This window comes from Erythrolamprus reginae, chromosome 2 (genome assembly GCF_031021105.1).
Source record: "Erythrolamprus reginae isolate rEryReg1 chromosome 2, rEryReg1.hap1, whole genome shotgun sequence".
Taxonomy (NCBI): Eukaryota; Metazoa; Chordata; class Lepidosauria; order Squamata; family Dipsadidae; genus Erythrolamprus; species Erythrolamprus reginae.
In genome coordinates, this window is record NC_091951.1 from 107757120 (window position 1) to 107781617 (window position 24498).

The 24498-nt window shown below is 41.6% G+C and overlaps 1 protein-coding gene across 4 annotated transcripts in view; it reads left to right on the forward strand.

The window, feature by feature from the left end:
* The first annotated feature begins 3778 nt into the window (after window positions 1-3778).
* Window positions 3779-24498, forward strand: part of TNIP1 (TNFAIP3 interacting protein 1) — a 99071-nt gene continuing 78351 nt past the window's right edge. The window contains exon 1 of one of the 4 annotated variants that reach the window (XM_070739047.1): window positions 3779-3975. The gene's annotated coding sequence lies outside the window, so the exon portion shown is untranslated. The remainder of the gene's footprint in view (window positions 3976-24498) is intronic. The other 3 variants (XM_070739051.1, XM_070739053.1, XM_070739050.1) reach the window with 3 other exon arrangements.

The following is a 24498-nucleotide window of genomic DNA, read 5'->3' on the forward strand; positions in this document are numbered from 1 at the left end:
AACTTTATATTGTTTGAGATTTCTTGCGTGAAATCACACACTCACACACACACACACACACACACACTTATATTGAAGGCAAATTCAGGTCAGATCTTATGAAACTATGCAGCTGTTTGCAAACCAAAATGTTTTCACAATAAACCAAGCCAGTGAGCACACCTGTCATTGGTTCATGGAAGCCTCTGATGATACAGAGATGTATAACCTTGAACCCTTAGCCTAATTTCTAAAGCCCTGACCAGCCTGCTGAACAGGGACGGAAGAAAAATTAGAGGGGTGGGTCTCAAAAAGTAAACAGCCACCTGGCTCCACCTGCAAATAACGTCAGTCCCATTTCCTACTATTGTGACTCTCCGGATAGATTATGAAATTCTCATCCCTGTTTTACAACATTCCCATGTTATGTCTCTGGTATAAAGTTTCCCACTTGCTAAAATTCGAGAGAGGAATCCCAAGAATTCTAGATATACCAGAGTGCCATGCAAGTACATGATAAATGCACAAAAATATAGATTGATTGTCCTTAATGTGAGCTCACATGAAATAAAACAAACCATTTTAATAGCCACAACCATTCTGTCAAGATTTGGTGTTCTCAGCTACTGTATATTTTTGCAAAACTGCAAAACGGAACTCTAAACTTACATTAGATTTTGTGATCTTATGATCGTTTTAATTCATTTTTAAATTCCTAACTAATCCCTAACTAATTCCAACAGGCATAGCCATATATATGCATGATGTCACCCAAAAAAGTAATGTGTCATCAACCTGGTTATGTCATGGCTTTAAAAAATTGTAGTGATGATTCTGTGGTCCACATAAGTGGAGAAATACAAAATGCTGGCAGAACACATAAGGGTATTGAGGACTCTTTTAGAATAACATGCATATAGAATTTACCTCCTACTATAATGGCCATGGGACTAGGAGTTCATAATTATTAATACAATTTTCACTAGCCTCCTCTCATGGGAAATCGTTTAAAGTTCTGCAGGGAAGGTTAGAATAACAAAATGCTTACAAACTTAGCAGTTTCACAAATGATTTGCAGCGCCATCTGCATATTTGCATGAACAAACATTAATAAAAAATAAAACCAAGTTTAGTGAAATTTACTCATAAGTACATGGATTTCAAACTAGAAGTTGAATTAGAATAAAATAAATAACCCTGCTATTAAAGATGTTCAACTTCATAAGAAAAAAAATTGCTATTAACATGTCTAGTTACAGGCAACCATGCTTTTAACAATATCTGCAGTAACTGTTACCTATCTTTTCATTCCTTCACCTCCCCATCCATATCAACTGGATTTTTTTAAAAAAAAATCAATTTTTATTGTTTTTATAAATAACTTAAGGTGGCGAAGATATTTAATGCTCCTTCTTCCTCCTATTTTCCTACAAGAAGCCTGTGAAATGAATAAAACTGAGAGTGAGTGACTGTTTCATAGGCACTAAGCCAGCATTTCCTTTTGAGCTACAAAGCTCTGAGTGACCACTAGGTGGCAACCAAGACATATATACAAAAACTCTTGATCTTTGCTGCCACCTGGATGTTTGTAACTGATTTGCCAGTCCTACTTTTCTTTTTCCCAGGAACTCATTGTGACATTGGAAATTTTTATTTTTTCAACAGACAAAACATTCCAAATTCAGATTCTACACTGGAATCCAGAATTATCTTTTCCTTCAAACGTTTCCCAGCAGTGGCTTCCTTTTTCACCTATTCTGCTTAGCATCTTTTTGTTATAGCCAAAGTAACCTAACTTTAATCCTGGATTGGGTTGCACTGCCCCAGGCAAACCCAGTTTGTAACTTGGGGTTCTTCCTTGATGTGTAGGTGAAGTTGTGGCTAGGAGAGCCTTTCCACAACTAACTTCCATTTGGTGTTCTCAGAAATCCTTTTATTGATTCTCACTTTTTTCTTTGCAGGGAAATATCTGTTAGCAAGGGCCAAGTGAAATTACTGCAAAATGCTTTTTAACAATTAGCACTAGCACATACAGTATCTGGAAACAATCCCTCCTGTAATTATATTTTAGAAACCATGGGTACCTTAGGTCAGTGTTTCCCAACCTTGGCAACTTGGAGATATCTGGACTTCAACTCCCAGAATTCACCAGCCAGCATTCAATGGCTAGGGAATACTGGGAGTTGAAGTCCAAATATCTTCAAGTTGCCAAGGTTGGGAAACACTGCCTTAGGTGACCAGAAGCTGTTGGGAACACTCCTGAACAAGAACCACATAATAGTAAGTCAGATAATGACAGATAATTTTGACAGATGAAGATTTTGGTACCATCCTAACATGAACATTGGCTTTAAAAAGAATAGTACAGAAGGCTATTCCCTATGCAGCATCATATTCTCCCACTTTTTCCTGCAGTCAGCATCTATGTAGATAATTTTTAAAAATGCATGACCCTCCCTCCCCATTATCAAATCCCTGAATATAAAGTGGTACCTCTACCCAAGAACCACCTGTACTTAAGAACTTTTCTAGATAAGAACTGGGTGTTCAAGATTTTTTTGCCTCTTCTTAAGAACCATTTTCTACTTAAGAACTGGAGCCTAGAAAAATTTCCCAGGAAATTGGAGAGTGGCACAAAGGCCCGGCCAGTTTCCTGCCATTCCCCATTTAATCCCAGCCATCCCAGGCATTTCTGGGCTGCAAGAGGAGCCTTGCAGTGTATGGGAGGGTGCTCCTCCTCAGAGTCCCTCTTTTTTTTTTGAAGCCTTAAAGTTTTGGATTTTTTTGATTCCCCTCACCTCACCTTCCTTCTGCAGCAACTGTCCTCCTCCTCTTCTTCCTCCTCCTCCTCCCACCCAAATTCCGAGCTTTTATTTCTTTCCTAATGGGTTTGCACACATTATTTGCTTTTATATTGATTCCTATGGGAAAAATTGCTTCTACTTACAAACTTTTCTACTTAAGAACCTGGTCACCGAACGAATTAAGTTCTTAAGTAGAGGTACCACTATAATTGAGGAGCAAGGTTGTTCTGAAACACCAAACTAGTTCATGACACCTTAACCAGCAGACCCTGGAAGCCTACCTTTAAAAAAAAAAAACATCTTAGCCCATATTTAACCAACTGGAGTTTTCACACAAACCCCCCCCCCGGCCCCCACCCCTTTTTGTAAAAGAAAAAAAAATACATTTATTTTATTTATTTAATGTTTGTTTTGTCAAGTAAGAATTGGTAGCATACAAAAATATAACAATGTTTATATACATGATACTAGTAAGAGAGAAACATTAGGACAGGGGACAGAAGATAGGTTGGTACACTTATACCCGCCCCTTAGAATTTTGCACATTCATTCTTGCAAGAGGAGGAAATCATCTGCCTTTGCTATTTTGTAAGGGCTCTTCAGCTTGCTGCCTCCCTAACTAGATTTAATTCTGATCAAAATCGATGCCAAACGATTTGCAAAACGAACGCGGTGCTTTTTTTTTCCGGGAAGGGCACGGAGCGGGGAGAAACAGGCTGCAATGCAAAAAATACCGAGCACACTTCAAAACCTCCAAGGGGAAAAATCAGCGAACAACGGCACCTCAGCAACTATGTTTCTTGTTTATGCAGAAGACCGTTGCGGCTAAGCAACTTCCCCAAGCTTAGCCTTGAAGGGCGGACTCGGGATATAACGTCAGAAGGGCACATTGTTGACACGCGGAACCGGAGCACAGCCCGGCGCCCTAAGCCCTTTCCCAGCCCATCTGGGCTTCCCCGCTTCAGTTCCCCTCTTTTGGGCCTCCGCCGGCGACGGGGTGGGGTGGGGAAAAGGTTTGCTGATTAGCTGAGCGGCTTGTCAATCACGCTTGGGAAATTCCAAAATAGGCGGATCTGAGTCAATAGGCGGATCTCCTTCTGGGCAGAGGAGAGGAAGTACAAGCGATGCCCGTGATGCAAAGCTTTGGAGGTTCCGGAGCTGTTTGGACCGCGATCCGTACAGTTTTTAGCAGGTAGGACTAGCTCCCCTCCTCCCCTCTCCCTGCAGGGACTCGAGCTCATTGTTTCTCTTTTAAATGGAGGGTGGGAAGAATGGAATCCCGGGTGTCCCAAGATGCCCTGCACGTGTGTGTATGTATGTATGTATGTATGTATGTATGTATGTATGTATGTATGTATGTATGTATGTATGTCTTACATACATATATTGTGTGTATGTATGTATATGTATATATACACACACATACAATATATACATATACATTTGCATGTACACACACACACACACACATATACACACATACACATACATATATAGGGCATATCTCAATTTCCGGATACTTTAGGATTTGGGAATAAAGGGGAGACAAGATCAGCCCAGCATGGGATAAACAAGAGCATCACTGTAAGGGATGCAGGCAGAGGCAGGCCTGAATCCTCTCATTTGGACCACTCTCTGGGGAATGACACTTATTAACCTCACTTTGTAGTGCAGGTAATAAATGGTGATCTTGTAGCTGTATTGAGTTTTGGAGGGTTATCAGGAAAATAAAAAGTGGGGGGGGGATGTTCCCTTTGATGTTGAATGTAGAGTCTTTTTAAAAATGTCCTTGTCCAAGTACACAAACAAAATTCTGCTGTGATATTTCTCTTTGCTGTTAAAAGGTCAGATCTTCAGTATGTGGCAACTCTTTTGAGGTGCATGAGTGGAAAGATCACATCAGAATATGGTGTCATGTAAATGAATTCAATTACTGACTCATGTGCTAAGCACTGTTCTTGTTTGGGAGCAACTGATTTGTCTGACATCTGGGGCCCAATTCTTTTCATATATACATGTTTGTTCAAAGTTAAAATACTGTATGTAGGTTCCCAGATAAATAGGCACAGGATTATAATCTCTCTTTTTTTTTAAGTGCTCACAGTATTTTTATTCTGACTGTCTTCCATAGATTAGAGTTTGGATATGTGGGGAATATTTTATTTTCTCTTTCCCAGACTGAGTTAAATACATGTACTTAATTCTAAAATATGTTTGGCTGGCTTGTGGCTCGTCTGCTTAGTACAGTGGTTCTCAACCTTTCTAATGCCGCGACCCCTTAATATATTTCCTCATGTTGTGGTGACCCCCAACCATAAGTCTAACACCAGTTTTCCCAACAGAGCTTTAAGCCGATTGGCAGGAAGGTCAGAGCAACACCCCCACTGTAAACGCCTGATTGATCGGATTGTAAAAATATGTTCTAAGGTGCCAGAATAGAAGCTTTAGTTCCCAACCCTATGTAAAAATTGTCTTTTCCCATGGTCTTATGTGACCCCTGTGAAACGGTCGTTCGAGCCCCACAAAGAGATCCCAGGTTGAGAACCACTGGCGTAGTAGAATGGGTTAATCCAATTGATTGTGTTCATTATATAAATAGTGGTTCAAGTTCATTGTTGGTTAATGGTCACAGTTGGTGAATAGCTACTAGTGAGCAGGGAATTAAAGCTAAATCTCATTAGTAAAAATAAAATCTCCTTCAGATTGAAGAAGTGGTATGGATCTAGCCTTAGACTGAGAAATTAGAAAACAATGTAAGCAAGTACATCTTCAAATATCCTTGGTAACAATATGGTAGTGATTTGCTAATAGAGTATTATGAGAGGGGTTGCTTCTTCGTTTCAATCTAGCCCATATTCCTGGAATTTCCTGTGATCTCCTTTCCAATCCTATTTAGGCTTAAATAGGATTAGATTTTTTGGTTTTGGTGGTGAACTTGTATGGTTGTGGTGGTGCAGAAGAATGGTGCAGAATTAGTTTCCATCATCTGCTATAACAAATTCCCAATTACTTTTCAGTTAAGTTATTTTATTTTGTCAGTTCAATTTCTCATTCTCCATTTCTCAGAATCAAGGAGAATAAGCATAAACATACATTTTCCTAAGATATAATATATGTAGTCCTCGATTTACAACAGTTCATTTAGTGACCATTCAAAGTTACAATGGCACTTTGTAAAAAAGGTGACTTAGGACCATTTTTCACACTTGTGACCAATGCAGCATCCCCATCCATGGTCACATGATCAAGTATTTATGACAATGGCAGTGCCACTGGATCATGCAATCACGTTTTGGGACTTTCTGACGAGCAAAGTCAATGGGAAAAGCCAGATTCACTTAAAACTATGTTACTAACTTAACAACTGCAGTGATTCAGTTTAACAAATGTGGCAAACAAGGTCGTAAAATGAGGCAAAACTCACTTAATAGCTATCTTGTTTAGCACCCGAAAATTTGATTTCAATTGTGATCGTAAGTTGACTACTTGTATCGATTCTTGAGGTTTAGAGTGTTGTGTGAATTGAACTACTTGATTTGAAAACCAAGGTTTAGCATAACCAACTAATGGTTACTAGTCAAGTAACAGAGTTGTGAAACTGCAAAGCACTAATCTTGGAAAGTTTCACTTCTGAGTAACTTTCTGTTGGAGCTATCCTTGTGTTCCAGGCTACATTCTGTTAAATGAAAATAAGAATCTTTTTTTTGGCAATTACTTGGTACTGGTGTTCTAAAACTCCATCTACTGTAAATATTTTTATTTTTGTTTTCATAGAACCATATTATTATATCATTGTTGAATTAAAAACACACACAACCTGATTTTCAAGGAAAGGCGAGACTGCCCTTTATAGGGTTTTTAAAATTCTATTCCTGCTTTGCTATTGGCATGATACAATTGGCACATTTATGTTCAGCAATAGAGTTGTGATACAGCCATTAAGGTGATAGGCTATGTAAAAAACATCAACTGAAATAATCACCAGTGGCCTGTGCACTGAGTATGGAGATCAAGTCATAAAGGTAGAGTTGTGAGAAAGTATTGTTATCTGGCATAGCCCCAGTTTGGTTTCTGTTACTCCATATGCAAAATAACATTGCAGTACATATAAGCAGTCCTCTACATATGACCATAATGGAGACTGCCCGTTACAGATGTATGTTGTGACGGTCATAAAACAAGTTGGTCATGTGACCAACCCGGTTTTATGATTTTTTTTTTGCAGTCATCTTAAGTGCGAATATGGCAATTACAAGTGCGAGCCTATTATTTGCTATTGATGTGATTTTGCAAAAAAATGTAAGCAAGTGTTGGGTTTTGGCAAAACCGTAGTAAAAACAGTCCAAGGACTGTGGGACGCTACAGATGGCCTTGATTATGGTTGTGTTGCTGAATACTCAAAGTGTGGTTACATGACCATAGTGGTGGGATGGGTGTGGCAGGAATGACCATCAGAACTTAAAACCTGGGTCGTTAAGTCCTCTTTTTCAGGTAGGTTGTACCTTGAACAATTGCTAAACAACTACTCATAAGTTGAGGATAGTATGTATTGGCTTCTACATGAACTTGAACCTGCCTTATGAAATTCTTGGCTCACATGGAAGCCAAGGGACATGGTGGAAAGTATTTCTCCTGCACACATCGGTGCTAAACGTGATGTTATTGTTGGAGTGATGCTTGGTTGTGCACAGAGCTTTTTTTTAAGAATGCCTGATGGAATCACACCATTGTCTTAATAGAATCTCCAAGAATCCATATAATCTGTCTGTAGATTAGTTTGTTTGATTTTGTTGTTGGCGAGCCTAGCCACTATGGTTTATTTAGTAGCCTGTGGTTAAACTATGGTTTAGTATTATATGAGCCAAGTTATCAGTTCACCTTTGGGTGAACTCCTCTATTGCTCACCTGTACCGGAAGTGGTTAGACTTTCATAGAGTTCCAGGACTACTTCTGCTTGAGTACTTCTACCCAAAGTGTAAGTAGAAAAGTCAGGATGAAATCAAATAATTTAGATTTTTGCCCTTACTTGTGTATCTGTGTATGTATATAGTCATTGACTTATGACCACAATTGTGCCCAATTTTTTGTTGCTGAGCAAGACAGTTGTTAAGTGAGTGTTGCCCTATTTTATGACCTTTTTTGCCACAGTTATTAAGCGAATGACTGTGGCTGTTAAGCAACGTGGTGATTAAATGAATGTGGCTTCCCCATTGACTTTGCTTGTTAGAAGGTCACAAAAGGCAATCACGTGATCTTGGGACACCCCAAGCGTCATGAATATGAGTCTGCTGCCAAGTGTCCGAATTCTGATCACGTGATCAAGGGGTTGTTGCAATGGTTGTAAGCATGAAAAATGGTCACAAGTCACTTTTTCAATGCCCTTTTAACTTCGAACGGTCACTAAATGAACTACTGTAAGTCAAGGACCACCTAATTCTCACATATTCTGTAGGAGTGTGCGTATGTATTCATGAGCATTCTGCGCGATAGTGTAGCAATAGTTGGAAGGTAACCATTAACTCCCTTCCTAGAAGACAGGGTACACAGACTGTTTATTATAAACTTTTATAAGAAGGTTGGAGAATGAGAGGTGCTCTGGAGACAAGAAGAGAGATGGCTTTAAAATTGTGCCGTGTCAGTTTTCTCTTTACAAAAAGGAGATGGTCCCAGACATCATATTCATATTCAGCGAGTCATTCAGGATATGGAATTCTGATCTAATCACGCCTCCCTGAGATGTACTGTTGGTCATGGTTCCAAGTAATACTCCCAGGATAAAGCAGGTTCCGCAAAGAGTTTTGCAGTTTTCACTAAATTAAAAGTAAAAGTTTTTCCCCTTCCCCAGTCAGTCAGTCACATGGTCCAATCACAGTGCCTTGCCGTTGCCTGGTAATATCACTCCTCCTCTGTCTGACCAGATTTAAGAATGTCCTTGGTTCCCAGAAGTAAGAGTGGGAGGTTTTTTGCATATGTATTTTATTGAATTACACATTCATGATATCGGCTGGAGCTAGATATTAGCACTCAACGGCCCCAGGCCTGCTGACAAAGATGAGTCTTCAACCTTGCGGAAGGCCAGGAGTGTGGGGGCGGTATGAATCTCTGGAGAGAGTTGATTCCAAAGAGCCGGAGCCACCACAGAGAAGCCTCTTCCCCTAGGCCCCCTCAGATGGCATTGCCTGACTAACGGGACCTGGAGAAGGCTGACTCTGTGGGACCTGACCGATCGCTGGAATACATGAGGCAGAAGACAGTTCCGTTATGGTAGTGTGTGCTATAATACTTTATTGTTCATTGGGAAAACAGAACAATATAGCAAGAAAAATGAATATGTATGTATGTATGCATTTATTTATTTATTTACTGGATTTGTATGCCGCCCTTCTCCGCAGACTCGGGGCGGCTAACAACAGTAATAAAACATATGACAATAATCCAATACTAAAAACAGTTAAAAACCCATTATATAAAAACCAATCATACATACAGACATACCATGCATAAAATTGTAAAGGCCTAGGGGGAAAGTGTATCTCAATTCCCCCATGCCTAGTGGCAGAGATGGGTTTTAAGCAGCTTACGAAAGGCAAGGAGGGTGGGGGCAATTCTAATCTCTGGGGGGAGTTGGTTCCAGAGGGCTGGGGCCGCCACAGAGAAGGCTCTTCCCCTGGGTCCCGCCAAGTGACATTGTTTGGTTGACGGGACTCAGAGAAGACCCACTCTGTGGGACCTAACTGGTCGCTGGGATTCGTGCAGCAGAAGGCGGTCCCTGAGGTAATGTATGTATGTATGTATGTATGTATGTATGTATGTATGTATGTATGTATGTATGTATGTAAAAACCTTCTGACCCTCCACAAGAGATAGAAGATCTGGCTCTCCCAGTTGGTTGGAGGCCCCAATGGGGAACAATCATGCTGGGTGGAGGTGGTTGAATGTACCTTGCTCCTGGTACATTCTACTCTCTTCCTGCCCATCTTTTGGTTATAATTGTATTTTATTGTGATTTTACACACAGACACAGAGTGCTTTATTTTAATGTTACAAACTGTCCAGAGTCACCTCACAGTAGAGAGGTGGCAAACAAGTTTAATAAACAATTATGTCAACCATCCTAAAAAAATATAAGACTCATAGCCAAGGTAATCCCATTCATCAAAACAACCACTGCCTCGACTCTTTCGTATCCCCAAACCCATTGACCAAGTAATGCCTTCAGGTTCTTCCTAAAAACTAAGGTCAATCTGGGATGATGTTGCACAATCATGTGGCCAAAAAAAGGCTCTTTCCTAGGTTCTGCCTGACGAGACTTTCAACATACCCCTTCTCCATGTTGAGGGGCAGGCTTAACATTAAAAAAACCAATTTCAATTGTTTTTCATTTTTAGTTGTCTTTTTTCCTATTGGGCAGACAATAATAGAGAAGCCATCAGTGAAATTGCAAGTTGTAGTTATATGTTTTCCATAATGACCATAGGTGATTTGCTTAATGACCGCAGCAGGAGTGTAGTTGTAAGTCTGTGTCCGTCATATGATTTATTTGTTTGTTTGTTTGTTTGTTTGTTTGCTTGCTTGCTTGCTTGCTTGCTTGCTTGCTTGCTTGCTTGCTTGCTTACTTACTTATTTTATTTATTTATTAGATTTGTATGCCGCCCCTCTCCGAAGACTCGGGGCGGCTAACAACAATAAAAAAGACAATGTAAACAAATCTAATATTAAAATAATCTAAAAAAAACCCAATTTAACCTCACTTAGTGACAGAGTTGGTGATCCTAACAACGGCCATTAAGTGAGGATCACCTATATTAAATGGCAAAGTGTCAGAAATACTGGCTGATCTATTGCAATTCGCTCAATGCCTTTTAATAGCTTCTGTAATCTTATCTCAAAATATATACCGCGTGGATCTTTTATTTGCCGTCACTCTACCCATCTACCCCCACTCAGTTTTCTAACACTAAGGAGAAAAATCCCCCTGTAGCTGTCTCGTATTTTGTATTATGTGTAGTGCTGCTGACAGTGGGTGTAGTAATCCTGTTATGGAGGCTGCAGTGTCATTTAAGTGGGCGAAGCAGAGAATAGGTGGGCAGAATTACTTTGTGGTTTCTTCTTTTGCACCTGCAGACATGGCTGTCTCATGACCTTAGTATGAGGGGGAGTGTTTCGTCTTGAAAGTGTCAAGGTATATATCTCTTTCCATAAGTTTCCTCTCAGCTTTGTTTTTTAAGCCATCATTAATTCTAGCTAGAGATATCACTGCATCAAGCTGAGCCTGGCTGATCTAAATTAAAAAAAAAAACCTGAGAAGAATTTGAATGAGAGTCTACTAGAAAAACCCCAGTAGTCTTGAATTAGCCCATCAACCTCGTCACTCTTAAAATGTCTGGACTTCAGTTCCCAGAATTTTGGGGAGCGGTGGCTGAGGAATTCTGGACATTGAAGTCCAGTTATCTTAGAGATGCTATGGTTGAAAACATTGTTATGGGACAATGATGGCGAACCTTTTTTTCCCTTGGGTGCCAAATGCGCCTGTGTGTGTGCTGTCGTGAATGCGCATATATCCATAATTCAATGCCTGGGAGGGCAAAAATGGCCTCCCCCATCCACCCAGAGGCCTGTTTTTCACCCTCCCCAGGCTCCAGGGGCAAAAATGCCCTCTCCCATTCTCTTAGAGACTCTCCAGAAGCCAAAAATGCCCTCTCAGACCCTTCAGGTTAGCCGAAAATCAGCTGGCCGGCATGTACATACATATTGGAGCTGAACTAGACCAACGGTTCACGTGCCAACAGATATGGCTCCATGTGCCACCTGTGGCGCCCGTGCCATAGGTTTGTCATCACTCTTATAGGAAATTAAACAGATGTACGTATTCCAGAAGTCCAAAAATGAAGCTATAAGTAGAGAACTTACTAAAATAACAGAGGAAATTATGAAATAATAGGACAGGAAAGGACTCATTTTATATTGGCATTTCAGTAAAATAAATATCAGTGAAACTAAATGAGGGAAGGTTTGCAACTGGTAGAATGGAAAATTTTGTCACATAGGTCACCGTTAAACTGTGAAATTTCACTGTCACAGTTATGGTAATGGTGGCTGGTTTGGATAGTTTTAAATGAGACTGGGCATTCATGGTAAATTAGGATATTAGTGGTGTTTAATACTGATATCTAATTACAATTTCCTACCATTTATGCTGCCTAATGGTAGGCAGCATATCATAAATACTGCTTGCTGGAAGGTGAGTGGAATGGAGGATCACTTGGTAGTCCAGTCTGGTGAGATTCACTGGTTGAGCTTTCCAAAGCATACAGTTGGATATTATGCAACATTGCCCTAGCCTAGATTATGTTACACTCTGGGTTTAGCCTACATGGAAGTCTTTTCTGTCTATGGCAGAGGTGGACAACTGTAGGAACTTTACAACCTCTGCACTTCAGCTCCCAAAATTCCTAAACCAGTATGGCTTTATGGCTAGTTCAGGAATCCTGGGTTGTAATGTTGCCATAATTGCCCACCCCGGATCTATAGTATTTCTACCACTTGGTAGTGATTCCTTTGATTTTGTATAATGGGATTGTTAGAACTGTCCCCTAGGACCTCTCCATGGGGCAATTGGTCTTTGGCAAAGATCTAGATGCAAGTAGAAACTAAATTTCACTAAATTCAGCTCATGACTGTGAGACTCTTAATTGAGATTAGGAGTTAGGAGTGAAGTTATGGCAGCGCTTAACCATCTTCATTGAGTCCTAGTGCATTTTGGGCCCCACTTCAAGATAATGACTTTGACCCATAATGACCTTTAAGGCCTATTATGGCATGGGCTAAAAACCCCTGCTAGGTTCGAGCCTTTTTGGTAAGGATGGTGTATTGCAGGTAGTGTCGATTTTATATACAGTGTTCCCTCGATTTTCGTGGGAGATGCGTTCCGAGACCGCCCGCGAAAGTCGAATTTCCGCGAAGTAGAGATACGGAAGTAAATACACTATTTTTGGCTATGAACAGTATCACAAGCCTTCCCTTAACACTTTAAAGCCCTAAACTGCAATTTCTCATTCCCTTAGCAACCATTTAGATTATTACTCACCATGTTTATTTATTAAAGTTTATTAAAAAAAATATTTATTAAAGGTGGACGAAAGTTTGGCGATGATGTATGATGTCATCGGGCGGGAAAAACTGTGGTACAGTATAGGGAAAAAACACGCAAAGTATTTTTTAATTCATATTTTTGAAAACCGTGGTATAGCCGTTTCGCGAAGTTCGCACCCGCGAAAATCGAGGGACCACTGTATATACATATATATATTTCTGTAGCATATTTTATGTGCGTTTATTTTATTGGTCGCTGTGAATGCTGTTTTTGGCCGCTATTGCAATGCTGTTTAAATTTGGCATTTGGTTGGCATATACCGGTAATTACTGTAGGTCAGTATATTTTCAGCCTGCTGTTGGAAGTATATTCTAAGGACTTTGCTCTCTCACTCTCTTTCACTCTCCCTCTCGCTTCCTCTTTCTTCTTTCTCTCCTTTCTCTTTTTAAATACCCATCTCACTCACAAAGGGGATCTGTATGGTGTACATTTTAATCAATACAATAAAATATTACAAACTCAATAATTTAAGGTTAAAAATGTAAAACAACATTATAAAATTGCATAAGATGGAGAGTTCCAAGATGGGAGGTCTAAGAGTTGGGAGAGTCGATTCGGACTGGCTCAAGGTTGACTCAGCCTCCTATCCTTCCGAGGTTGGTAAAATGAGGACCCAGATTGTTGGGGGCAATATGGTGACTCTGGAAATTGCTCAGAGAAGACTATAAAGCACCATGAAGTGATGCATAAGTCTAAGTGCATTACTATATATTTAGTAGGTTAAAATTTGTCCTGTAGACTTTATATAAATGCTTACAGCATTTACGCGAGCATCATTTTGAAGTTATCCCCATATTTATGAGAACAACCATATATCAGAATAAGGTTATGCAATTTTAGTGACCCCCTAGATAGAAGTTATCTAGTTACTGGTAGGCTATTAAATATATCTGTCTGATTGACTAGTATGTGAATAATGTGATTGATTGGTGTTTTAAGTTCGGAGTGATGATTCCTTCTTTATTTCCCAAAGATCTATTTTCTAATGATGGTAGTTTATAATGGAATTATAAGATTATCAGATAGATTAATTGTAATTAGTATATTTTGGTTTCTGCAAATTACTATCTCAACAGGCCATTATTAGTAATATAATTTACAATATATTGTTGTTACTGTAGCTAAGACTGTAGAAATTGCAGCTTGGTGAGATATTTGGAACCTTTGATGTCAGTAGCAACAAAATGAGAAAATGAACATTGCATTAATATAGATTTGATGTTTGATTATCTTGTGGGATTCAGTTACTAATCTGGTACAATCTGTACAGTATTTGCTGATTTCCTTCCTCAATCCCCCCACCCCCAATCATTAAAGGAGTGGCAACCTCATCATTCAGTGTTCATGCCACATTGTTTCAAACTGGGGTAATTGTAAGGTTTTAGTTGTTATGTTTGGCAGTTGTCTGCTACAAACCTAATCCCCAAAAGTTCTCTGACTCAGTGATTCTTCAAAAGAAAATATCCTATACTATAATGGGAAATATTATCTATGCTCCAAGATTAGTGCATTTAAGTATGCTCTGTGCATGCAAACATAGTCTGACTGTATTTCTTGATCAATTTCCAGTCAGCTGCTGGGAATCTCTAGAAATAGATAGATTACTCATGAACCAATGACTCTTTCTCATTGCTTTGATGTGCCTTGTGTTTCATTATCAGCTGAACCTCAATTGATACTCTCCTCCAGATCTGTTTTCTCAGCTGGGCAAAGTGGGATTACAATGATGAGTATCTCATGTGACAAGCAGATAAAAGGATTCTTTTTATGCCATCTGCTCCAGGAGGCTGTTGTTGGGGGTGGTGATATTCAGCTGATATAAAGCAAGCAGAATGCAGTTGAGTTTTCCCTTGAAAATTTGTATGGGATTTGAAGGCAGGGAAGAATATCGCTGACTGAATATCGAGAATATCCACTGCGTTGTTTATGAACCGTGGCAACTTTAAGATGTATGGATTTCAACTCCTAGAATTCCCCAGCCAGCAGGAAAGTCCGTTCTGGAAGTTCAGCGAACTTATTTTAAATTGGTTACAATTCAGAAAAAATAAAAATGTTTGTTCTAGTTTCAGCAAAACTCAGATCCCATAGTTAAATGCTCTCTCTCCCTTCCTTTTTTTAATATTTCTCTGGGCAACATATCCCATCTGCCTGCTGACTCCTGATCTTCTCAGTGCCTTGCCTTCCCACAATTCCTGTCTCCCTCCGACTACTGACATCAGTAGTCTTGTCTTTTGACAATCATGTATTCCCAAAACAAGTCCATGTCAGCCCATATCTGCAATATTATCTATCTATCTATCTATCTATCTATCTATCTATCTATCTATCTATCTATCTATCTATCTATCTATCTATCATCATCTATCTATCTATCTATCTATCTATCTATCTATCTATCCATCTATCCATCTATCTATCTATCTATCTATCTATTTTGTCCAATACATAATACACATTGAAGAGAATAGATATGTAGTAATATAAATAAAGAAAAGAATAGAAGAAAAGATATAAACGTATAGGTGAACATATTTGAAAGGAAGAAAAGATAAATGAGATAAGGAGAGACAATTGGACAGGGGACGGAAGGCACACTGGTGCACTTATGCAGGCCCCTTAAAAAGGTGGTTCCACTGGGATTTGAACCCCGATCGGCAGATTCAAAGTCAAGAGAGCTAACAATTACGCTATAGTTTCTGGGCTCCCATTTCATTCTGCATACAGTTTTAAACACCCAAAACATATACATTATACTTCTGTTCAGCCATAGATCATGCAAAACCAGCTATGTCGTGCATGGAATGGCTCACGCACTGAACATTTTGCATGTACCTGTTTCTAAAACATATATTTTGTAAACAGTTTTAAAACTGTTTTGTAAACTTCCAGATACCAGTTTCACTGTTACCAGTGAAAAGATCTTAGTAGGTCACGAGATTGCTATTATTAAAGAAACTAGAGTTGCCATTGTTACATTGATTGTAATTGAGAAATAATTCACTTGCTGAAATTTTTGAAACCCCATCCTTTTCATCTCAATAAACCTTGCTAAACAAAAGTGTGATGATCTTACCTGAAAAGAATTACTGTACTTTCATTCAGGTAGCTGCTAAGGGGTCTGATATATTTATATTTATATTATTTTATTTATTAGATTTGTATGCCGCCCCTCTCTGTAGACTCGGGGTGGCTAACAACAGTAATAAACAGCATGTAACAAATCTAATGTTTAAAATAATTTAAAAACCCTTATTAAAACCAAACATACACACAAACATACCATGCATAAACTGTATAGGCCTAGGAGGAAAAGGGTAGTTCAGTTCCCCCAAGCCTGACGACAGAGGTGGGTTTTAAGGAGCTTACGAAGGCAAGGAGGGTGGGGGCAATTCTGATCTCCGGGGGGAGCTGGTTCCAGAGGGTCGGGGCCGCCACAGAGAAGCTTTTCCCCTGGGTTCCGCCAGACGACATTGTTTAGTTGACAGGACCGGAGAAGACCGACTCTGTGGGACCTAACCGGTCGCTGGGATTCGTGCGGCAGAAGGCGGACCTGGATGTATTCTGGTCAGATGCCATGAAGGGCTATCTTATTAGAAATTCAGTAATTTAGATCGGTTAAGGTGGGGAGACATTTCTGCTTATTTTTCTTAAATATTCAGGATTTAAATTTACACCATTAAATTTATTTAATTTCTTTCTGGGATTAGGGAATAGCAGGTTTTCCTCACTGAAACTTGCCTTCATATGCCATCTTGAAATTGGCACATTTAATATGTTTGGAAAATGTTGAGTCTGAACCAGCTTGGCAGGTCCGGAATTTCCCCTCCTACTCTTATTAACTACAGGAGAGGTGTGGTATATAGTAACATGCCAACTCCAATTTGATCGCTATGAACTTTGGGAATCCAGATTTGGAAAAGAACAAGGTGATTTTTCTTCCAGCACACCTGGAAAAAGTTTCTAACTAAGATCAGTTAGTAATATTTGAGCTTGAATATTTGAGATTTGAGTGGTTGCAATAAGTAACATCTGCCCCAAAAGAACAATGATATTTTCATCTTCATCTTAATGTCTAAATATGGTCCAGGAAAGCTCTAAATGTCTCAGGATCTTCTCTTTCGTTAGAGGATTTAACAAACTAGGTGTTATGACCCAGATCACTTAGGCAGTGGTAGGCTTGGATAGAGTTCTTTATTGCTCTGCTAATTCCATGACAAATAGCCTTATGGTGGATGGTAAAGGTCCATCCCAAACTTCCCTGAAGACAGACATTCACAGTCAGTGTAACAAAGTCCCACAAACATAAGCCAATAACCCCTGAAGGCACTTCACAAAGGAAGAGAGTAAGTCTAAAAACAAGGTGCAAATCCAAAAGGCAAGGTCTGTAAGTTGTACACAAGATTCAAGGTTGACAAGGTGAGGTCTAAAGTTCTCAAGGCAGAAACGCAGAGGGGCGGCATACAAATCTAATAAATAATAATAATAATTCAAGGGCCGTGCATAAGTGCACCAGCGTGCCTTCCGTCCTCTGTCCTAATGTTTCTCTCTTAGTAGTATCATATACATATACATTGCTATATCTTTGAATACCACCAATATGTAATTGACCAAACAAATAAATAAAATAAATAAAAATCAATTTTTTTTCAAGGCTGTGGAAGTACAAGCTGAAGCAAAACAATTGTTCCCAACAAAGAACTCTCTCCCCAGACTCTACTTAAGTCGGGCCAAGCCAGCTATTCCTTGTGAGTAAGAGCTGGATGGCCTCTGTGCCAGCAGCCTCAAAGGCCTCTTTTGAACTTGCCTCCACTACAGTCTCCGTGCCCTTGTATTGAGTGGGGGGAGGCAACTGTTTTTCATCAAAGGGGATCTGCTGCCTCTAATTTCCTGTCTGCAATTGATCCTCCCACATGTTTGTGTGGACAGGCAGCTCCCCGATCAGTTGACCACCTTCCCTAATGTCGGAGGGGCCTTGGATAGCATTGTCTTCAACCCCTGGACTTCTCAAACATTCCAGAGGAGACGTGCCATCCCCATTGGATAGTCCCGGTTCCAACTCCTCCCTCTCCTCTCCTTTGAACTGGAATCGGATGGTATCATGACACTAGGATACAAAATAGACCTATAATGATTATTGCTCTTACTAAAACAGCTCTATAGCGGTGATACTGTGAGCGTGATATTCAGAAATATGACAGGATAAATTGACACGAGGATCTCCCAAAAGGTCCGAAAGTTGCTTTATCAAGCTTCTTGGATGAGAAGCGAAACATCTTTAAGAACAAAGAAAGTCTAGTTGTCTTCTGAAAAAGCATTTTTGGAAAAACCATGACCTGGATGACTGAGAATCTCCATAGACATCTTCCAAAATGGGAATCCATTTTGCCACATATGGATTGGAAACTGCCATTATTTCATGGCTACTGGATATTTTTACATCTTTTTAAAGAAGAAACTATTGGGTTCAACAAATTGAGATGCAACATCGGTTTATATGATGTATTTTGGCTAATAGAGGTTCCCTCTAGAGAGATTTTTCAGAATTTCACATATTAAGTTTACTCTGAAATACTCATTTTTCCAGTGCTTTATGGTAGTTTTGAGCTGCATCATTATAGTCAATTTCTTCAATTCCAAAAAAGGAAGAAAAAAGATACCCATTTTCTTAATGGTCTGAAGAATTCTGTTTCTGCGTTTGAGTAATCATTTTTAGCCAGGAGAACCTGTTTACAGACTTTTTTAAAAAAAACCAGGGGCTACAAATTAGTATGTGTTTAATTTCCCCCTTTTATAAGAGTTAGGTAAAATGACTTATATATTAATAAGTTAATTGTATAACATGATGTGAATATTTCCCTAAGGCTAGTTTTCTTTAGTGCAGAAGAAATTGTGTTTTCATGGATCTCTCTCTCTCTCCCCCTCTCTCTCCGTCTCTCTCTCTTTGTTTTTGTATACTATTTTTTTAAAATAAGGCAACAGTACACAAGGCTTAAAAATTTATATCTCACTAATTGTATATATCGTAAGACCACGAAAAGCATCCTAGTGCGTTAAACCAAGCACTAGTTTGACCTATCATTCCATTTCCAGCATTGGCTTACCAGATGCTTCTGTGAAACAACTGCACAAAGTCAATGGCTGTTGCTATGTGGCATTCAGCATCAAAAGAAAGATAAGATTTGCTTAAGCATATGATCAGAACTGTCAGTTATCCAACCATTTGTTCTTGCTAATTGAGCAAAAAGAAATATCAGATCACTGACTCATTTAGTCTGTTATTATTGAGGGTTTTTCCCCCTGCTATACATAGTTATGATGACAAGGGAAAGTAGCTCCTCCTGGCTGCAGAATAGATGTGCTACCATTGAGTTGTCCTGTTCTAGCAGATAGGTGATAGGGTCATCCTGACCTATTTTAGTTCAGTATTTTTGTTTCTAAGGGCAGATGCCTTTGTGATGCACACAAATGGGAGGCAAAGATATGCCTTTGTTCCACTAACTATTCTCTTGGAAGTGCTATTTGGAAGTACCATATTTTTGGAGTATAAGACGCACCTTTCTCCTCCCTAAAAGAGGCTGATAATTTGGGTGCGCCTTATACTCTAAATGTAGCTTTTTCCCCAGCCCTAACTAGCTGCTAATGATCTTCTCAGCTCTTATCTTGCAGGCTCTTTCATTATTTCTCTCTGTGAAGAATGTTTTCCAAGCCCTAAGTTTTTGCTGGGTTTTTTTCATTGCTCTAACTTGATCCGAGTACCGTATTTTTCGCTCTATAAGACGCACCTGCTGATAAGACGCACCTAGATTTTAGAGGAGGAAAATAGAAAAAAAATAGAAAGAAAGAAAGAAAGGGGGAAGGGACAGAACAGAGGAAGGAAGCAAGGAAACTTATGAAAGGGGAGAGTAAGAGAGGAAGGACTGAAGGAAGGGAGGGAGGGAAGAAAGTAGGAAGGAGAAAGAAAAGAAGAAATAGAGGAAGGGAAGGTAAAAGAGAGAAAGAAAAAGAGCAAGAAAGAAAGAAAAAGAGAGAAAGAAAGAGAATGAAAGAGAAATAAAAATAGAGAGGGGGAATGAAAGAAATGGAAGGAGGGAAGGTAAAAGAGAAAGAAAAAGAGCAAGAAAGAAAGAAAAAGAGAGAAAGAAAGAGAATGAAAGAGAAATAAAAATAGAGAGGGGGAATGAAAGAAATGGAAGGAGGGAAGGTAAAAGAGAGAAAGAAAAAGAGCAAGAAAGAAAGAAAAAGAGAGAAAGAGAATGAAAGAGAAATAAAAATAGAGAGGGGGAATGAAAGAAATGGAAGGAGGGAAGGAAGGAGAGAAAGAAAGAGAAAGAAAGAAAGAGAGAAAGAAAGAAAGAAAGAAAAAAGAATGAAAGAGCAAGAGAGAAAGAGAGAAAGCAGAAATGAGAAGCTGAGAGCTGGCAGGCCAGGAGCCTCGCATGTGCTGTTGGAAGGGGGCTTGGTGGTCCTGGGAGATAGTGAACATTGTTCCTTCTTCCCTCCCAGCACAGAGGGGTGGCTTCCTCCCCGGTTCCCCGCTGCACCTCCCCAGTGCAAAGCGCAGGACTGCCGCCTCCCCCTCGCCCCAGGATCTCGCGCTTGCAGCTTCGGGCAGGGGGCTTGTGGGGAGGCGGCAAACGGTTGCTTGGAAGCAGAACCTCGGAGCAACTCAACCGCTTTGCTTCCACCGGAGAAACACCAAAGCGAGAGCTGGCAAGCGGGGGGGGGAACGGGGACTGCCTTCCGCGGGAGTTCGGGGGGGGGGGGGGTTGGGGCGCGCAGGGGCCGGCAGGCAGGCAGGGAGGGAGGCGCCAGCATCGGACGGGTCGGACGGAGGTGTCGGACGGGCAGCTCAGACCGACTGCGAGCGACTGGCTGGATTTTGGGTCTTCGAGACCTCCCCGCCTCCTGAAGCGATTCCCGTAGCCTTCCCAAAGGCTCGGAGCCGCCAACGCTCCTCCGGTGCCGCTCCACCTCCTAAACCTGCGCGGTGGAGGCGTCCCCCGGCCCAGCACTTCTGGAGGCCGAAAGGCGCGGCTCTCTTCGGGGTTGGGAAGAGGAGAGGCGGCGACAGAGGCGGGACACTTTTGGTGAGTATATCGCCGCCCCCCCTCTGCTCCAGCGCCTCCCCCCCCCTGCCTGCATCTTCGCTCCATAAGACGCTGCTGATTTTTCATCCTACTTTGGGAGGAAAAAAACTGCGTCTTATGGAGCGAAAAATACGGTAAGTTTTTTTCCAACCCTAACGACGTTCAGGTGCTAACGACGTTCCCAGTGCTTAACAGCTTGCAAGTTCTTTCATTGTTACTTTCTGTGAAGAATGTTTTCTAAACCCTATCTTTGTAGGGTTTTTTTCCATTGCTTTACCTGGTCCGAATGTCTCTTTCCAGCCCTAACCAGGTGCTAATGATGTTCGTAGCTCTTACCGGCTTGCAAGCTCTTTCATTGCTACTCTCTGCGAAGAATGTTTCTCCGTACTGAAGGAGTGGGTCCAGCAGTCACATGGGTTGCTCCTGTCCAATCCGTTGGAACTGAGCCTAGTATTAAAAAAGACTGCTGGATCCGCCCCTTCCCCAGAATTCGCTCAGTTCGCATATCCTGCGGTTGTATTGTGATAGCTCGTTCAACATTCTAACACCTTCCCTTCGATCTTTTCCTTCAAAAAGTAGTAAGATTTATTGTCTTTAATTATTTACTTGCACTAATTGCGCCAGCCGTTTAAAAGAAAAAAAGAAAAAAAGCGGCTAGGCTTTTTTCCTTGGGAGAAGTTGCGGTTTCGTTTTCCCCCGGCGGTTTTGCCGGTTACGATTCCTGCGGCCGCTTGTGGATTCTTCTAATCCTTTGGCCTGGAGGTCCTGGTGCAAGTATTTACCTATTGAATTATTGATTATTTATTGTATACAAATATTTAAGGGCTTAAGAAATACCTCCTGCGGAGTGAGACGCCCTCTAGTCTCCTGGACTTAGTCGATCGCTTCCCCTTTAAGAAATTTTACGCAGCGATCTTTTTCGGCGCGAAGGCCTTCGCGCCCTTTTTAAATCTAGGCCTCTCGTGTTGGCCCCCTGCCAGCCGTGTAGGCCTCAGTCCACCGCGTGGATCCCGGAGCGGGCCTTGGGGGTCCCAGGCTAAATTCTCCACCGGCTAAGCCTCCAACCAGAGTGCCTTGGTTTACTTAATTATAAAGTTTAGGGAGGCTGGCCCCGCTGGGTTTGGGGGCACGAACTCTGGGTTTGCCCAGATTGTCCTCAAGTTTCAGCAGCTTCGAGGCCTCGAAGCAGGATCCATTCCTCTTGGGAAGTCCTTGAAATTCTTCTCCTTATTATTCAGTTATTGGCTCAGCCTTGTCTTCTGTTAATTGTCAGACTATGGCTTCTTTTCCCAAGAGAGGCACTACCAAAGGTCCCAAAGAGGTTAGGCCTACTGGTAATTCTACTGAAGTTCCCCAGGCCTCTTCCTCCTCTTCCTCAGGCACCCATTCCTTAGCCAAGCCCTCCAGGGCTGAGAAGAGAAGGGACCCAGCCCTACAAAAAATACATGATAAACCAGCCAAACTTTTAAGGTGCAGGCCCAAGTGCATATCAATCCAACCCCCCCGGAGGCCTCTAACCTGCCTCTTTCTGGGGTTCCTGTGCTATCCCTGGATGAGCCAAACCTAAATCCACCCCAACCTAACCTATGGGGTTTAGGTCCAGAGGAGCCAGAATTTACCGAGGATTCCTCCCAGCCAGAACCTGCTCAGGCCCTCAGGGATCCTCCGGCTTTTCCGGCTGATATTTCTTCCTTGCCACCGGAGTTTCAGTCTATCTTGACTATTCTGACTAACACCATTGACGCTAAACTCTCATCTTTCAATGTGCCTTCTCTGTCTCATCCCTCTCCACGCTCCTCCCGTCCCGTGAGTTCTTCTCCTTCCTACAGAGCCCCAGCCATGGAGGTCTCTGACTCCTCTCAGGAAGAGGATGAGGACGTGGATGCAGAAGAGGATGATGACCCATTTCAGCGTCTGTCGGAAGATGAGGAATCTCAGATTAAGATTCCAGCCCCAGCTGCTATCTTTCCTTCGCAGCCTTTCAAATCTCTCCTGCTTAAAGCTAGAGTATCCACGGGGCTAGCCGGCCAAGAAAAACAGGCTACTTCTTCCTCAGATCCTCCGGAGGATAATCTTCCTTATTTCATGAAAGAACAGGAAGACAATGAGGTAATTCCTATGCCCAAGTTGTTAAGGATGCCTTGCTTAAACAGTGGGACCACCCAACTGCTGGCTTTACTCCCACTCCCAAGGACAAGAAGCTCTACAAGCTCTCCTCCGTCTATGAGGAACTCCTAACATGTCCCAAGCCAGATGAACCAGTGAAGACTCTCCACTCGACTGCCGCCATGCCTGGCGAAGCAGAGGAGGTCCTCCGGCCAGAGGACAATCGACTTGAGCAATGCTCAAAAGGAGTCTTCTTGCAGACTCATGGGCCTTTAAGAGTGCTGCAGCGGCATCCTTCTTTTCCAGAGCTATGCTCTTGTGGCTTCGTCAGCTCCAACCACACCTGCCTCCAGATGACTTACGGGGCCAACAGGATTTCAACAAAATCTTCGCAGCTGCCCATTATGTAGCAGATGCTACCCTCCAATCTTCCAGATTTGCAGCCAGGTCAGTAGCAGCCTCCACAACGGCCAGAAGTCTTCTATGGCTCCGCCCTTGGCAGGCGGGAGTAAGACAGAAGTGGCAGTTAGCCATGGGTCCGCTGAAACGTGACCTCCTCTTCGGAGACCTTCTGGACCCTCTCCTTACAGAGACCACAGACAAGAAAAAGGTCTTGGGACCTACCACCAAGAAGGCCCCTAAACCGTAGCCCTTTCGGCGCACAGGGCGTCTACAGGATCAGGGCTTCGCATTTCAAAGGAGTCCAGGTCAGTATTCCCCTCGGTTTCGATCCCAATCTAGAACCACCAGGGGCAGAGGTTCCCGTTATCAGAGAGGATCCTCTTCTACCAGGGCTTCCAAAAGAGCCAGATGGTAAGTTTTCCTCCTTTCCCATAGGCGGTCGCCTAGCCTGGTTCTCTTCCGCCTGGCACCGTTCTTGTAAGGACCCCTGGGTCATTGACTCTGTGGAAAGGAGCCTAAAGTTAGAGTTCATTTCACCTCCCCCTAACCGTTTTTATTTCTTGTCCTTCTCCCAGTTCCCCTCCATCTCGTATCCGAATGGAGGAGGCTATTTCTCATTTGTTGACTATTAGAGCTATTCAACCGGTCCCCTCTCTCCAGAGAGGTTTAGGCTTTCTCCCATCCTCTTCATGGTCCCTAAGACCTCTGGAGGCTGGAGAGCCATCTTAAATCTAAAAAAATTGAACCGGTTCATAAAATATAGGACTTTCAAAATGCATTCCTTATCTTCCATTTTTAGCAGCTCTACATCGGGGAGACTTTATGGTGTCTCTGGATCTCACGGAGGCCTTCCTCCATATCCCCATTGTCAAGGTCCATAGGAAATTTCTGCGCTTTGCCTTTCAAGGCAGGCATTTTCAGTGTAGGGCCATGCCATTTGGGCTCTACTCAGCTCCCAGAGTCTTCT